Below are 15,944 nucleotides of genomic sequence, written 5' to 3'. Positions count from 1 at the left end.
GAACTGTTAGATAGTTGCCTAATTTGTCTATTTGATAATCCGAACCGAAGAAAACAGATGAAGTTCATAATTTTTTCATAAAAAGTATTAAATATAAATATAAATTTAAATAATTCATTTAATATATTATATGGTAAAAAGAGGAGAAGACTTTTCAATGTGAATCAGTTGTTATCTGATACATATGTTTCAAAAGAATATATTCTCATAGTTAACGGGATGAATCCATAGTCATGAAACGTTATTCACTCATTTTTTGCCCAGTTTCAAAATGTTGTGGTTAATCAACACTCCTGATGTGGTAATAAATAGCCAAGATCTCTTTCTGTCCATAATACCAAATGAAACACTATTTGGTGCTTGTGGTGGAATGAAGATTACTATGATGAGTACAGTGGAAGCAAGAGGACCCATACTTTCTGGAACATTTCTTTAATGGTCATATTTCACACAAAACAAACACAAACACGAAAAGACAAGACAATAACGTGCAGATCTCATTATGATCTCATTATAATTACAATCCCAATGCACTATGGGATGCATAGGGCAGTGCTCCTAATCAGGCATCACCATCTGATGTCCAAAAGTGAAGATAGAGTAATGCAACTGTTACATGCTTTAATTAAAAATAATTTTAGATAGAACCCTGAAAAACATTGTTTTTTTATATATTTTACATAAGTATACTTTTAGAAACAACCTAGGACGAAATCACTGTCTGTCATAATTTTCGATTCTTAGAACCAACCTAATCTCTCAGAAAATCCATTCCGACAAGTCCTGATTTCCCGGAAAATTCCTTTACTCATTAAATTAACATGCAAATCTCCCCAACTCCGATAACTTCACTCACAGTTCCGACGTGTGTCGAAGATAGTCGATAAATTACGACGCGATACACGAAGTGTCTTCGTCAACACTCAGACTTAATGAAACGAGTTAATTTATGACGGCTGACCCTCTAATGGAAATTCAATGAATGACCCCCGCCTGATATCGCCCAGAGGAATAGGAATCTAGCACGATCTCCGTGGAATTCGAAGGGCCCATATCGTGACAGGAGACCCTGTTCTAAATATATATCACCAGAAGGGGTTGACAACGAACAGTGAGAATGCCTTGATAATGATTAGATGCTTCCTCATTTTGCAGGAACATTAGTTAATGGAGATTGTCAGCCCTTTTAGTTATTATCTAATGTGCCTTATCTTTGAAGCATTAGTCTCAATTGATTTCAGTTCTAGAACTGAAGTACTTTTTATTTGATTTCGAAACAGCATTGTGCCGATATAATCTCGATTATTGATTTATTGCTATATAACTTTCGAAATCTCCCGGAAAAATAATCGTTGGCATCGCTGGATTAACGTATCTCCGCAAGTATCGACTCGTGCGTCCGTTTGTTTTTAATCTCGAGCCACAATCTATTGATTATGCATTAAAGTGAATTTAAAATTCTATCCATAGTGTTATCTAGAGATGGAAGATTTCGTAGATTGGATAGAAATGTTGCTATCCGTTTATTGATTTGAATTCTACGAAATATTCAGCATTTTAATTACACTTCTTCGCTAGAAAATTGGGAGCGTACTGGGTCTTTGGTAAAAACGTTGATAATAATCTACAGTATGGCGAAAAATGTTCATAATTCTTTGTAAAGAATCATAGCAAGGAAAAATATTATAAAATGCTTATATTTGCATATTTTTAAATAAAATAGAATAAAAACTACCCAATGGAACAAAAAAATAATCACTTAAAAGACAAAAATATTTCTAAAATTGATTTTTTTTTTTTTTCTTTCTGAAAAGTAAAAACCTACTGGTTTAGAAATTTATTCAATAGCTTGTTAAAAACGTTGAAGATATTTTAAGCGATTTTATACCGTTCCTGAACTAAGAAATAAACAACATTTTTATCCGATATGTAAATGGTGTTTTTCGATAACCTCAAAAAATTTTTTTAATTATGGAGCATTAAAATAACTCTAAAATCTTTTTTAGTGAAGAATTTACTTATTATTTACAATACACATATTGAGAAGTTAGTACACAAATTCAAATTGAAAAATCATGCGTTTTATTTTAATATTTGTTTTTTGTGCGAAGATTTTACCTAAATTTAGAACACTAAAAAATAACATTTAAAAATATGCATAATGTTAAAATGTAAATTATCCTAATAAAAAATTAATGTATTCTCCCAAAAAATGAATGCAAGAACAAAATTCAAAAGGTTTTATAAAAGAAAATCGTTCAGAAATTAAATATAATTTACAAAAAAACACATTCGATATTTTCAACGAAAATTGTTTTGTTTTTTTAGCGGAGTCATCTACCATAAGGAATTCAGAGGCAGGATAATTTATGCCATCAAGGTATGTTGAAATAATTGCGATGAAAATTTAATCGTAGACGGGAAATGTACTTCCTCATCAAAGCAACAATATACCTTGATCGCCATTTACTGGGGCGAAAAAATCTTATTACTCCTCAAGCACTTTTACATCCATCATACGTCAATGACTTGTAAAACTTGCACTGGCAAATTTCTCTATTAAAAATGTTCAATTGTTTTAGAGCTGATTTTATTTCAAAGGGAATATATATTATTTAAAAGATGAAATTAATAGCAAAATAAAGAATGAAATATAATGAGCCAAATAATGAAACCCTTCAATATTATATTATCACAGACTGTTGCTTATAAATAGAATTTGAAATTCTTATTATAACGAATTATAATGATAAAGAACGAATAAAAATTCCGTGAAAGAGAATAGATGAAAACCCACATTAAAGTGATTAGATTTTGGACCAATTTTTTTATATAGATTTTTGGAACTAAATCTAAATTGTTTCGCAGATACAAAATCATGATCGCAAAAGGGAATTTTAATACACATTCCATTATCGATCGGGAAATAGTGTCTATGTCTCAGTTTTAATTAAATTTGTTATTAATTTTTCAAATATTAAAGTGATTCAGAAATTTAGTTTGCGATTAATTAATTAAAAGTTTAATATTTTTAAATTCAAACATTATTTAGGGATTAAATAAAAGAAATAAATGCCCCAGAAATATTTCACCACAATTACTAATAATGTAACCAAATAAAAAATTGTTCAATAATAAATAAACATTTCAGAGAAAATATTTTCGAATATTTTTTCTGAATATATCGAAATATATCAAATATTTGATTTTTTAAATCGAGAATTTAAAAAAAAAAATTAAAACAATTGCTGATTGAATAATTGAGAGCCAAAGAGTATAAAAAACTCAAAGAAAGAAGTTGCGATAATATTATATTTGAGTAATCTACCCATTGTTTAACTGTAATATTTAATGGATTTTTAAATAAATATTATAACTGTTTGGATATACTTTTATTTAACTCCATTTATTTCATGTGTTTGTAACACACTTGATTTCTTGTGAACAAGAATTTTGAAATTTTTTAAGTTTATGTGGTTTTGATGAAAAACCCTATTTGTTGAATTTAATCATCAGTTAATCGATTAACTTAATAAAATTTATGATATTGTTTTATGAATTGAATACTAAAAAGCAAAATAAATAAATTAAATTAAAAATATATTATTTTATAAAGTGTATCTTTTAAAACTGCTTATCTCTGAAGAATCTGAGTAAGTAAAAGCCTTCGACAGCAAAGGTAAATCAAAGGTCGTCGTAGTATTATGCCGAAAATTATCAAGCACTTTATTTAATACATGTTGTCTTATGTTTTGATGCGATATTACATCCTTTTCTTTTCTTTTCTTTTGAAAGACGCACAACTGTACAAAATGTATTTGGCACGCCGAATTTCACGTGTCTCAAATAGACATCAATTGGCCTCTTTGCTCACTGATTCTCAGTTTAAAAATTTTTAATTTAAAAAAATGTATGCATAAAATTATCAAGATAGTTTATTTTTCAATGAAATACGCATTTCAAATTTCTCCATATACTTTGAGAAATGATTTTGAAGTTTCAAAACTGCTTAACAATGCTGGAAAGAAAACATTTTTTTAAAAAATTCTCTTTGCTCTTCTTATCGGCATGTTATCCCACCGTGGGGAACCTCAGATATAAAAATGAGAAGCTTCAGGCATGGTGGATGGTTATTGCCATCAGTTTGGATACAGAAATGGTGCGGGGTCAGCTATCCTCTACCAATGATGGGACGTTGCTGCCACGAAAAGGGTTGTACCTTGGCCGATGATGATCCTTAGGATTCAAGCTCAGTTCCCACCAATGCTGTCACAATGATCCGGTCTTTCAGAATTTTCCGCGTGCCTCAGGGCGGATCGGAGATGTTAATTTGTAATTAACAGCATGCTATTCGAGAAAAGCAATGAAATGCCTTATTCTTATCTAATAATGTCTACAGATATCTGGGCTTGGCTTTCCATTGTTTCTCAATAATTTATACGATTAGCACAAACCTAAATATTAATACTGCCACTCATTTTAAAAGCTCTTGTTTAGTAAAATATAAGCAAAAACAAAGAGAAAAGAAAAGAAATTCAACCTCAATAAAATAAATATACATTTCTTGTATCAATGATGCTGAGATTTAAAAAATAATATGCGCCATCTTAAAAATACTTATCTCCATAAGAATTCTGGAATTCCATTCAAAGTCCTTTCCAAGGAATGCAGCGATATGTCTCCGCTCTTATTTGATGTTTTCTGCAGTTGTTTGGAAGTGAAGTTGGCTGTCAATTATTAATAATCATTCAGTACGATCTGAGAAATCCGAAATATTAAGTATTGACCTTCATGCATACGTATAATGAAATATAGTCAGAGACATTAGAAAACATTTAACTGCAATGAAATAAATACATGTTGTGAAAATAAAGAAGGTATTTCGAAAACAACATGAGTCTACTTTAAAATAATATATAGATCTCCATATGGATTCTGGACAAGAAGCAATTTATCACCTGAATTCCGCATGTCCCTTTTATCAGTATGCTTTTCACGGAATTCGGAGATATTCCTTATCTGTTAGTTCAGTTCAGCCTCGCTGGTAAAGTTGGCCCTCAGCCCTCAACTATTTGTCAAAACCTCAATAGTTTTCAAAACGATGCTCATTTTGAGATTTTATCCCACGCAGGGTGAAGTAAAGGAATTTTATCTGGCTCCTTAGATGGCTGCCATAGATAAAGTGAAGGGGAAGCTATTCCCTCCTTGGGATGACGGTCCACAAAAGAACTGCAATGACCCTTTCTCACCAAGACAGTTTATTTAAACAAATGGCCAGAACCGATTTATGAACCACTGGACTTTTCTTGCAAGGGGGACAGATTTTGCCACGGACCTGTCAGGGGGCTTTGTGGTGGGGGTGACAAAGTGGACAGCGGTCACAATACCTGTCTCTCCTCCCTTCTGAGGGTCTTTTCTTGACCCATCCTTCATTCACTTCCTTTTCCCCTTTCCTTTTTTTTTTTTTTTTTTTTTCGAACCTACCCATTTCTTTGCAGCTGTCTGTTATTGTTGCAAATCGCAAAAATGGCTTATAAGCAGGGGAATGGGGTTAGGGATTTCGGCACAACAAAAATCAAATATGCTTTGCTGCAGATGGTTCTGCTTTTAACACAATTTCGTTTTTATGTTTGCTTTTGAATTTCACTCTGAAGAAAGAGATTAAGTAACGTTTCTTTGGTTTTGAATAGAAGGTATAATTCTTTATTTCGACAGAATAGCAACAACTTGACTCTTGAAAAACTGCCTTACTTTGAAATACAATAAAAAATGTTTATGCTGAATTCCAGCTAACCGGATTGGTTTGATTGGTGAAAAAAAAGGAATTGAAGGCATAGGAATGGATGTCCCAAACCACAATCATACAATCGTAACAAAACAGTGCGCTTATGTCATTTTTGGAAATGAACTATCCCTTTCCGCACCTTAAGTGAAAAAATAATGCTATGCCATCTATATTTTCTAGACCACTACTGACTACCTCGAGAGAAAACCATGTAATATCCCGATCATTTGTTGTTCTCGCTACGCCACTGAAAGAAATCCGTACAGATACCCCTCCCCCATCATACAGCTAAATCCTAAAATAATCACAATATGATTCATGTTGAAGTGCAAATAGGAGATGTAACCCCTTAATTCTAATTATTCTGCACAAATTTCTAATTATTCTGCATCATATAGAGAGCGAGTGGTGCAAGTTGGGAGGGCATATTGATCTCAAAATCGCAGCATGATTCTTGGGATTTGGTGAGTTGAGCAAGTACGGGGTATAACTTTCTAATTCTAATTATTCTGGGCCAATTTCTAATTATTCTGCCTTATATAGAAAGTGAGTGAAGAAAATTGGGATGGGATAGTGATCCCAAAATAATCACAACATGATTCTCGGGGTTTCATGAGTTGAACAAGTAGGGAGTGTAATCCTCTAATTCCAATTATTCTGCAGGTTTCTCGGGGTTTCATGAGTTGAACAAGTAGGGAGTGTAATCCTCTAATTCCAATTATTCTGCAGGTTTCTCGGGGTTTCATGAGTTGAATAAGTAAGGAGTGTAAGCCTCTATTTCCAATTATTCTGCAGGTTTCTCGGGGTTTCATGAGTTGAACAAGTAGGGAGTGTAATCCTCTAATTCCAATTATTCTGCAGGTTTCTCGGGGTTTCATGAGTTGAACAAGTAGGGAGTGTAATCCTCTAATTCCAATTATTCTGCAGTTATTCCAATTATTCTGCAATTATTCTCCAATTATTACTGTTAACTTTTCGAATTCTTGATGGAATGCATATTTTTTCTCTTTATTTTTTCACACATTAAGACATACACTGCCAGATAAATCTGTATAGTTCATGATTCTTTAGTCATATCAATGACTCTCTTCTTTTAGTAATGCGAGTCTAGCCCCCCTCTCACATGATTTTAACCACATGTGTCCTTCCGTACATACATACAAAAATCAAATTATTGAGGGAAGGGTCATTTTTATGCATATGTATACAACTGAATAATTGCATTACGCCAGATCGATGAGAATTCGTATTAGATTTCATGCAAAAACTACACCAACCAGGAGCATTTCTTTGTATCATGCTGTTAGGATCGAATATTCGAACGGGAAAAAAAAAAAGTTTTGCATTCCCCACCTCCCGCACTGAAAAATAAATTGGAAATGAATACGCTTTCGATGCTTTTGTATCGGGTGAAACCCTGAATCCCTGATGGCAACGATTGATTTCAGTAATCCTTGTCCTGTTCGAAATAATTTAATCAAATATTCCTTCTTTTTGCATGCGGGAAAGTAATCGCCTTTTTCGGAGTGGCACGTGAATCGAAAGGATACTGTAAAGGATAAAAAAACAGGAATAATTCGGTTTGCGCTTGTATTTTTACTCATTACTGGGTATTTTTATGATAAAATTTTTTATCCTCATCTAATTTTCGACTGTCCTTTATTCATACATTTTTTTTAAAAATATACATTGAGAAAATATTGTGCACTCTAAAGAACAAAATCGCCTTCTATGTTTGTCAATTACAGGATATTTTTTTTGATCAAATTCTTTATCCTCAATTCAGATTATCTCCTCTTGATTTACTATTACATTTATTTATTTTTTAAAAATATTATACAGTTAGTAAATTATATGGAGATAAAGAAAGAAAACGGAAGTAATTTAGTTTACCTTCGTATTTTTATTAATCTTGATCTTTCCTTATAATAAAGATGAATGTGTTGTATCCACATTCCAGACCGTTTGAACCAAAGTTAACAAACTTGGCACATACTTACTTTGGTGGGTGGAAACGTGCACCTTGAGATGATTTTTTTTGGAAATTTTAATTCGAATTTTAATTAATTAAAAATTCAATGAAATTTTGGCGTTTTCTCACGATAACTTCCAAAAATATTGTAGCACAAAAATGATTTTTACAACATCTTAAAGGACAAAAATAATCTTTTCAATGATACCAATGTTTTAACCTATAAATTAAGTTTCGTATTTAATTAATTTTTTTAAAAAAATCTTAATTATGTTTTTTAATAATTATTTATCACAAAGTGAAAATAAAATTAACCTTCACTTTATTAAGTTTTGAAGCATGGGAAAATTAACTTTCATCAAATTTTTTCAGCTTTTTTTATATTCAGCAAAAAAGTTTTCGTATTCATTGAAATTTTACATCTCTAATTAGTTTCCATCTCTGTTTCTCTGTTCTGCTATAAGCATCTAGAATACGAGATCTCTAATTAGTTACCATCTCTGCTTCTCTGTTCTGTTCTAAGCATCTAGAATACGAGATCTCTAATTAGTTTCCATCTCTGTTCTGTTATAAGCATCTAGAATACGAGATTACTAATTAGTTTCCATCTCTGTTTCTCTGTTCTGCTATAAGCATCTAGAATACGAGATCTCTAATTAGTTTCCATATCTGTTCTGTTATAAGCATCTAGAATACGAGATTACTAATTAGTTTCCATCTCTGTTTCTCTATTCTGCTGTAAGCATCTAGAATACGAGATCTCTAATTAGTTTCCATCTCTGTTCTGTTATACGCATCTAGAATACGAGATCTCTAATTAGTTTCCATCTCTGTTCTGTTATAAGCATCTAGAATACGAGATTACTAATTAGTTTCCATCTCTGTTTCTCTGTTCTGCTGTAAGCATCTAGAATACGAGATCTCTAATTAGTTTCCATCTCTGTTCTGTTATAAGCATCTAGAATACGAGATCTCTAATTAGTTTCCATCTCTGTTCTGTTATAAACATCTAGAATACGAGATTACTAATTAGTTTCCATCTCTGTTTCTCTGTTCTGCTATAAGCATCTAGAAACGAGATCTCTAATTAGTTACCATCTCAAATTCTAATTTAACTCTTACGGCAGCTGATAAGAAATTATAGAAATATATAACATTATGAACAAAATATTGTTAAATTTCTACAATAATATGAGTTATGTGACTATCGAAATTTGAAACTTAAAAATATTTTGCTGGGGAAGTTATTAAAAGATCAAGGTACATAAATATTTAAATGAAAATTTTAAAGAGTTAACTAGGTGGTCGCCAAAGGCGGCTAATTATAGGATACTCTTATAATAAAATATTTCATCGTCATCTAAGATTATTCTAAATTTTAATTATCCTTTATCCATATCTTTTTTAATTGTACACTGAAAAAAGTATATGCACGATAAAGAATAGAAATTGGTAGTAATTCAATTTGTCCTTCTACTTTCAAGATACTTTTATGGTCAAAATTTTTATCCTTAGCTCATATTATTTATTTATTTTTTTCATTTTATCTTTTAAATTGCAGACATCAGATGGAACAGTCTTTATCTTACATATATTGTCATAAGAATCACGTTGACAATGTAGAAGCTTTATCTACATGCTCTTTGACATTAAATCTTTAAAAAAAATGATTATGTTTTTATGGTATCTCTTGCTTCTAATTAAATTTTTCATTAAAACGAAATAATTAATAAAAACAATGATCACGTTCTTTTTATTTACGAAGTTGCAGACATCAAATGGATTAGTTTTTTTTTTCTCTCTTTTTTGCGCATTATATTTTGACATTAGAATCACGTTTTTAATGACAAAATAAGAATCTATCTGAATGCTCTTTGAATGTAAATCTTTAAAAACAAAAGACTGATAATATGTCTTATGACTTATGGTGCTCCTAATTAATTTTTTTTCCATTAAAACGGAACAACTAATGAAAGCCACTTCACTTACCAAATTGCAGACGGATCTGTTTTCGAAATTCATATTTTGCCATTAGAATCACGTTCTAATGACAAAATATAAATTCTATCTGAAGATCTCGAGATATCACCATCTGCAGAACTGACGTAAGCCAGGTGCAGATGAGAAAGGATCAGACGAGGGTAAAATTGTGATATGCTCATGAATTGTTTGAGTTTGTAATACTAAATTTCAACTTCGATCTAGGTCAAAGGAAATTCCAAGAGTTTTCTGGCAGGATCCTTTGAAAAATTGAACTGATTTGTTGTATCTTTGATAATATAATTCTTTTTATGAAATAATACTTTTTATATTTTTTGTCACTTGTGTTTTCTTTTTGCATGGAGGATATTATTACGACTCATTTCAGCGAGCTAGAAATCTCTCTCTCTCTCTCTCTCTCTCTCTGAATTTTTCTCTCTCCCTCCCTCTCTGATTTTTTCCCTCTCTCTCTGATTTTTTTCTCTCTCTCATTCTGATTTTTTTTTTCACTTTCTCTCTTTGAATTTCCTTTAGAAATTCAAGGGAAATTGAATTGTTAATTTTGAATAAACAAATTTTTAACTTAGAATTAATAATTTGTGACTCTGAATTACAACTGAATATTGAACATATTAAAAATTTTAACTATAATAAAAAATTTTAAAAAAATTATAATTTCTAAAACTAAAAATATAAAAACATAGCTTTATTTCTGAATTGAATTCTTTAGTTAAAATATGTTAACGTTAATGAATAATTTTTAAGATCCTCACTTCAAAGCGGGACTATATTCTTTGTAATTTATAAATGAAAGTAACAATTAAAAAAATTTTGAAAAACTTTTCAAACATTAAATGCAAATTTTACTATTTAAGTTGACACTTTTATACATTTATTGTATGCAAAATGCCGAGCACTATTTACAGTTTTAAAAAAAACTTTGTGTGTACGTATTGATTGAAATTAATATTTTTTAATTTTTATTAACATTTTAATATTAAATATTAAATATATTAATATTTTAATATTAAATATTGTATAATAATGAAAAATAAAAATAAATAATATTTTAATTATTATAATTAAAATAATTTAATTATAATAATTTTAACTATAATTATTATTACTTTAAATAATAAAATTAGCTATTGTTTGTTTAATTATTTATTAAATTTGTTAAAAATAAAAAAAAAATTTCTTCCGTAAATAGTAAAAAAAATCTCACTTTTTTGCCGTAGTTATTTTTAGACCAATTTGTCCTAGTTCGAATTTTCCCATAAATCATAATGGCTCTGCCAGCTTCGAATTTCTAGACACATTTGTCCTAATTCGAATTTTCCCATAAATCATAATGGCTCTGCCAGCTTCGAATTAACCAAACTGCTCTGTAATTGAGCAACGAATTTAAAAATTGCGATTTTTTAAGACTTAAAATTACAATAAATAAATAATGTAAACAGAAGCATAACAGATTACTTTCCATTTTCTGCAGATCCCTTCATGTATCTTTTTCGATGTTGTTTATTTCTTTTGTCAAATATTTACTTAAGCGAATATTTCATTACTTAAATGGAATGATGCTTGGATTCCGCTGTTTATTTTGGCTTAGCATCTTTCGTTATGTTCACTAGTTTTAACTATTAGTTTGCTATTTCATATACTATTCTGGTTATGTTTTGAAATGCTTTGCAATTATTTTTATCGGAATGGTACACAGACTATTGTTTTCTGAAACTCGCTTCTTCAAAAATGTCATGCGTTTTGGCGTATTTATTTATTTGGTGAGGATGCAGATTTGAAACTAGAATAAGTTGCAGTTTCGAATTTTGCCTGTTTGGTCTATTTTGCAGACAAAACAAATAAGCTTTTTGCATATAAGATGCACTTTTCAACATATTCTATAAATTACTCAAGCATTGTTTAAGTTGAAAAAGTGATCGCTGTGATTTAGGCATCTTGTTTTGTTTATTTGTTTAATATTGGCATCAGAATCTGAATCATTTGTTTGGAACTAATTTTGTGTTTATCCATGTATTAGGGTTTTTTTCTGAAAGTTTTAAGCTTAGGAAGAAAAAACAACAACAACAACAACAAAAAAAAAAACATAGCATGTAGCTTATATATTGTATTTACATTATAATATATTAGCATCTCAGAAATTAAACATTCCATTGTGATCATGACCTTATTAAGCTCTCTGGGAGCCCTTAGTCAATGCATCTTCGCTTTCTTTGAAAAATTTAAAGATTCGAATTCAAAACAATTTTAAACAAAATATTAAAAGAGAGAGAGAGGAGGAGAAAAGACTTCTCGGCACTATATAAATACTATTTAATTATAGAAACGGATATTTTTTTATATAAAACGGATTTTAAATATAAATATATATATTTTTTAAATTTTTAAACAATTTAACTTAAAACTTGCAAAAGATAATTAATTAGATTTATCAGAATAATGATTTAGCATTTTATCAATATCTGATTTGAATTCGAATCAGTTTGAGTGCATAGTTCTAGAAAATTTAAAAAAAAAATTAAGAAAATATCTCAAAAGAATATATTGAATTTTCGGGGGACATTAGGGAGTTGCCTGTTTTACCTATTTGATAACCTGGCTCTGAATGTAACACTTGAAATGGGAAATGAGTTTTAAAAAATGTATATACGAAAGCGAAAAGTGAGCGAAGAATCTCCAACGCAATTGAGAAACAAATGCAGTCTATGTAGAATTAGATTTCTCCATATTATCTAATAGTTTTTCAAACTCTATGAATTAAGTTTTCATTTTTTGAATCAAACTGAACCAAGCAAAAATGTTCAATGTTCTACAGATTCTTAGAAGACTTTTTTTTTTTAATTAACAAAGTGGTTAAAAAATAGAATTCAACCAAAATGTCATATTTGGTTCACCAACATTCCCTTCATGCGATAGCCTATAAATTACTAACTACTTATTATATAATTAATTAATACAATTGATTAAAACGATAAAATTTATATGTAATGCATTTTAGTAAATAAAAAGAAATGCTCCCATTTAGTTTCAACATTTTCTGAATCGGCTACTCATAGCACAAGTATCAAACTGATTCCATGGTTTCATTGAAGGTTCATAATAATGACTGTTCCATCTCCGAATTCATCAAATCAAATCAAGTTTTCCTTCCCTCCCCCCCCCAAAAAAAACCCGACTTGAGACCTCGCCATCTTCTTCATATCTAAGTCTTCGTCATAGCTTTACTACACAAACTTGACTCTGGATCGAATTTGCCAAAAAAAAAAAAAAAAAAAAAAAAAAAATCCATGTGAAATATGTTTTTTTTTTCTTTCGAAATATAAGTTATTAGTAACTTTCCTATGTAATTTTATTTATTTAAGCAGATCTATTATTCTAATTACCTGTTCTGTCCGGAGGTTATAAACCTTAAGTTCAAGAACTGCATGACATACCACTCAAATCTGCAAACGCTTCTTTTATCTGCTACTCAAGGAATTAAGATGCACTTGTATAAGAGTAATCAGACTCTTAATTGTAGTATAAAGAATCAGTTTATTCTTACTCGCTTTCTCAGTGGGTACCTTGGAACTATGAAATATTCTGATGGTTCTAAGCGCTTTGAAGTCTTTCCCAAGAGTTTTAGGGAAAAGGCTTCACCTGATCATATTCTTATTTGTCTGGACCATTCAGGGCAGGATCTTATTGACAGTCCCGTTTTAGTATTGGATTCTTCAGGGTGTACAATTTCGTAGACTTGACTTGATTTAACTCTGTTGTTCTTGAGGACGAGCAACAACAACAACAAGAATTGACAAAAGTAAATTCATTTAATCCGTGTAAAGAAGATAACGATCTGGTATTGACTAGTTAACAATTATTCAAATTACACATGATCCAATTTGTCAGTTTTTATTTGCTTTAAATGTTTAGCTGAACTGCTTCCTGCATTTGTAACAATAAAATAATAGCAATAGACCATTACGAACATCTGGCAACCAACAGAGTTTACAGAAGATTTATAATCATTAACTACAAAAAAAGTAAAAATAATCCTTCCCCATCAGAAGTCGGGGGGCATCTCACACCTGTACTTGCGTGCAACTGACACGCGACTCAATTAGTGGCTTGACATCCCCGGACTCGATAATCACCGTCACACCTAGGTTGTAATTTGTGTGGGCCCATGAAACCTCCCCTCAAACTGGAACAATCGAACACAGGGGATGGAATAGGGCGTGACTTTTGGTCAGCCAGAAGTCGGGACCGGTATTGAGCGAGTTCCTGTCCCTGGTTTTCTTTATCATCCTGCTGGAATCTGAGGGATGGGGGAGGAAATAAATAAGGGCAGAGGAAAGTCCTCCGGGAGGGATGTTCCGAGAAGGGTCAGAGGGGAAAAATGTCGTCTGAAGCGTGGAAGAAGAATGGAAGCAATAACTACCTTTCGCCTGGCTAACGATTGTCAATAGAGGGGTTTCAGGTTTGGTTGGTTCGAGACGAATGTGCCAATATTCTACCTTTCTGATGCATTTCTTATGGTTTAAAGGCATCAGTACAACAGTAGAAAATATAGAGTAAAAGTTATCAAGAGAAGACAAAATAAATTTGATCACGTTACTGAAAAACCAAATTGTTTTACAGAACAAACTTCCTATAATATAATAGTTTTAAAAAGTATACTTTAACTCGTTGTTTTTCAGAAAAAGTGTTGAAGTTAGTTAACGCCTTTATACCCCGTCTGACGTCAATCATACATTTCTGACCTATCATTCATGGATAAAAATATAAAATTGCTGGAAATTTTCAAAATAATTATTACAAAAATAGATTTTTCCCGTAGGACTCAGTATTAAAGTTCAAAATTTCACTTTATTGTTACAAGATAAAATAAGGATAAAGTATCAAAAATAAAAAATAAAATTAGGGTACAGTTTTATAAAAATATTATTTAATTATTTTTCTGTCTAAAAATCCGTTGATTCCATAAAAATAATTATTAATAAGAAGTCTAAAAGACTTTTTTGTTTTTGTTTGAGATTACTATATTTCACTTTGTCGTATGCAAAATATGAAAAGACAACATATAGTAATTATAAAAAAATTTGAACCCAAAATTCTCATAAATCTCCATATTTTAAACTTTCTCAAGTTCAAATTTTTTTGTTTTTTAATTGTATTTGTCTATCTGCGTGTGCTGCCATATTCGATAACTAAAAACAACAATGAATTAGATGGGGGAAAAAATGGGATATGATTTTATTACCTGATTTGTCAATCCATATAAAATTTTGAGTCAAATCTATCCACTAGCAGATTGCTCGTTTGTTAAAGCATAATTTTTTTTGATTAAAACTGATGGCACTTATTTCTTTTTAATTACAAAAGCTGAACTTAAAAGACTTTGTGCCGATTAAAATTGAAATAAACTGCACAGATTAAAGCTGCCAGCCTCCAACAAAATTTTGCTTGTATTCTTCTCATTAATATGAAGAATTTAAAGGCTAGATTTATTATTTTTTTTCCATATTTTGCATAATTATTGATAGAACATATTTTCATTACTTTATGATTAAGCCACAAAAATCTTTTTAAAATTATTGATAATTTTGTTTAGTAAAATGCATCGGTACTTTTAGGAAAGTAAAAACAAAAATAATAAAGGTATTTAAAAATGAAAGAAAAAACAATTAATTGGAATAAATAATGGTTTTCATAATGTTACAATTTATGCATTCCTTTTTCAGGGATAACACAGTTATTTTTGCAATAATCAATTCTGTATACATTTTTCTTTGAAACTTGAAATAAAAGGAAAAAAAAAAAAAAAAAAGGAAGAAAGAAAAGAAAAGAAAAAAAAAAAGCGAAGAGAGGGGGGGAAATAACATTTTAAAATGCAGTTGAATTGTTAATCATCAAATGGTACTGAAAATTAATTCTTCCCATCCTAATTAAGGTAACGAAATCTTTTTACAAAAAAGAAAAATCCAACATTAAACGAATGCATCTCTCATTTCAAAACAATAAAATTCCGCGATAAATCACTCCGTAAACGAGGAAGAACATCTCTACATACCAATTCAGAATTTCTGAAGGTAAAACGGCGAAGAATCCACAACCCTGCAATTTGGCGATCGAAAAATGACCACAGTTTGGCGACTACTAGTTAATATCCAGCCAAATTCCTGTCGCCATTCGAACGCGGTATCCTAG

General features: G+C 30.5%; 1 protein-coding gene across 2 annotated transcripts in view; it reads left to right on the top strand.

Annotated features, from left to right (window-relative positions):
- The window catches only part of LOC129964882 (tyrosine-protein kinase RYK-like), a 468,554-nt gene that overhangs the window by 315,210 nt on the left and 137,400 nt on the right, over positions 1–15,944 (top strand). The window lies entirely within an intron of this gene.

Source organism: Argiope bruennichi, chromosome 1 (assembly GCF_947563725.1).
Source record: "Argiope bruennichi chromosome 1, qqArgBrue1.1, whole genome shotgun sequence".
NCBI lineage: Eukaryota > Metazoa > Arthropoda > Arachnida > Araneae > Araneidae > Argiope > Argiope bruennichi.
Note: the sequence above shows the minus strand (reverse complement) of the source record. Positions and strands in the feature narration are given on the sequence as shown.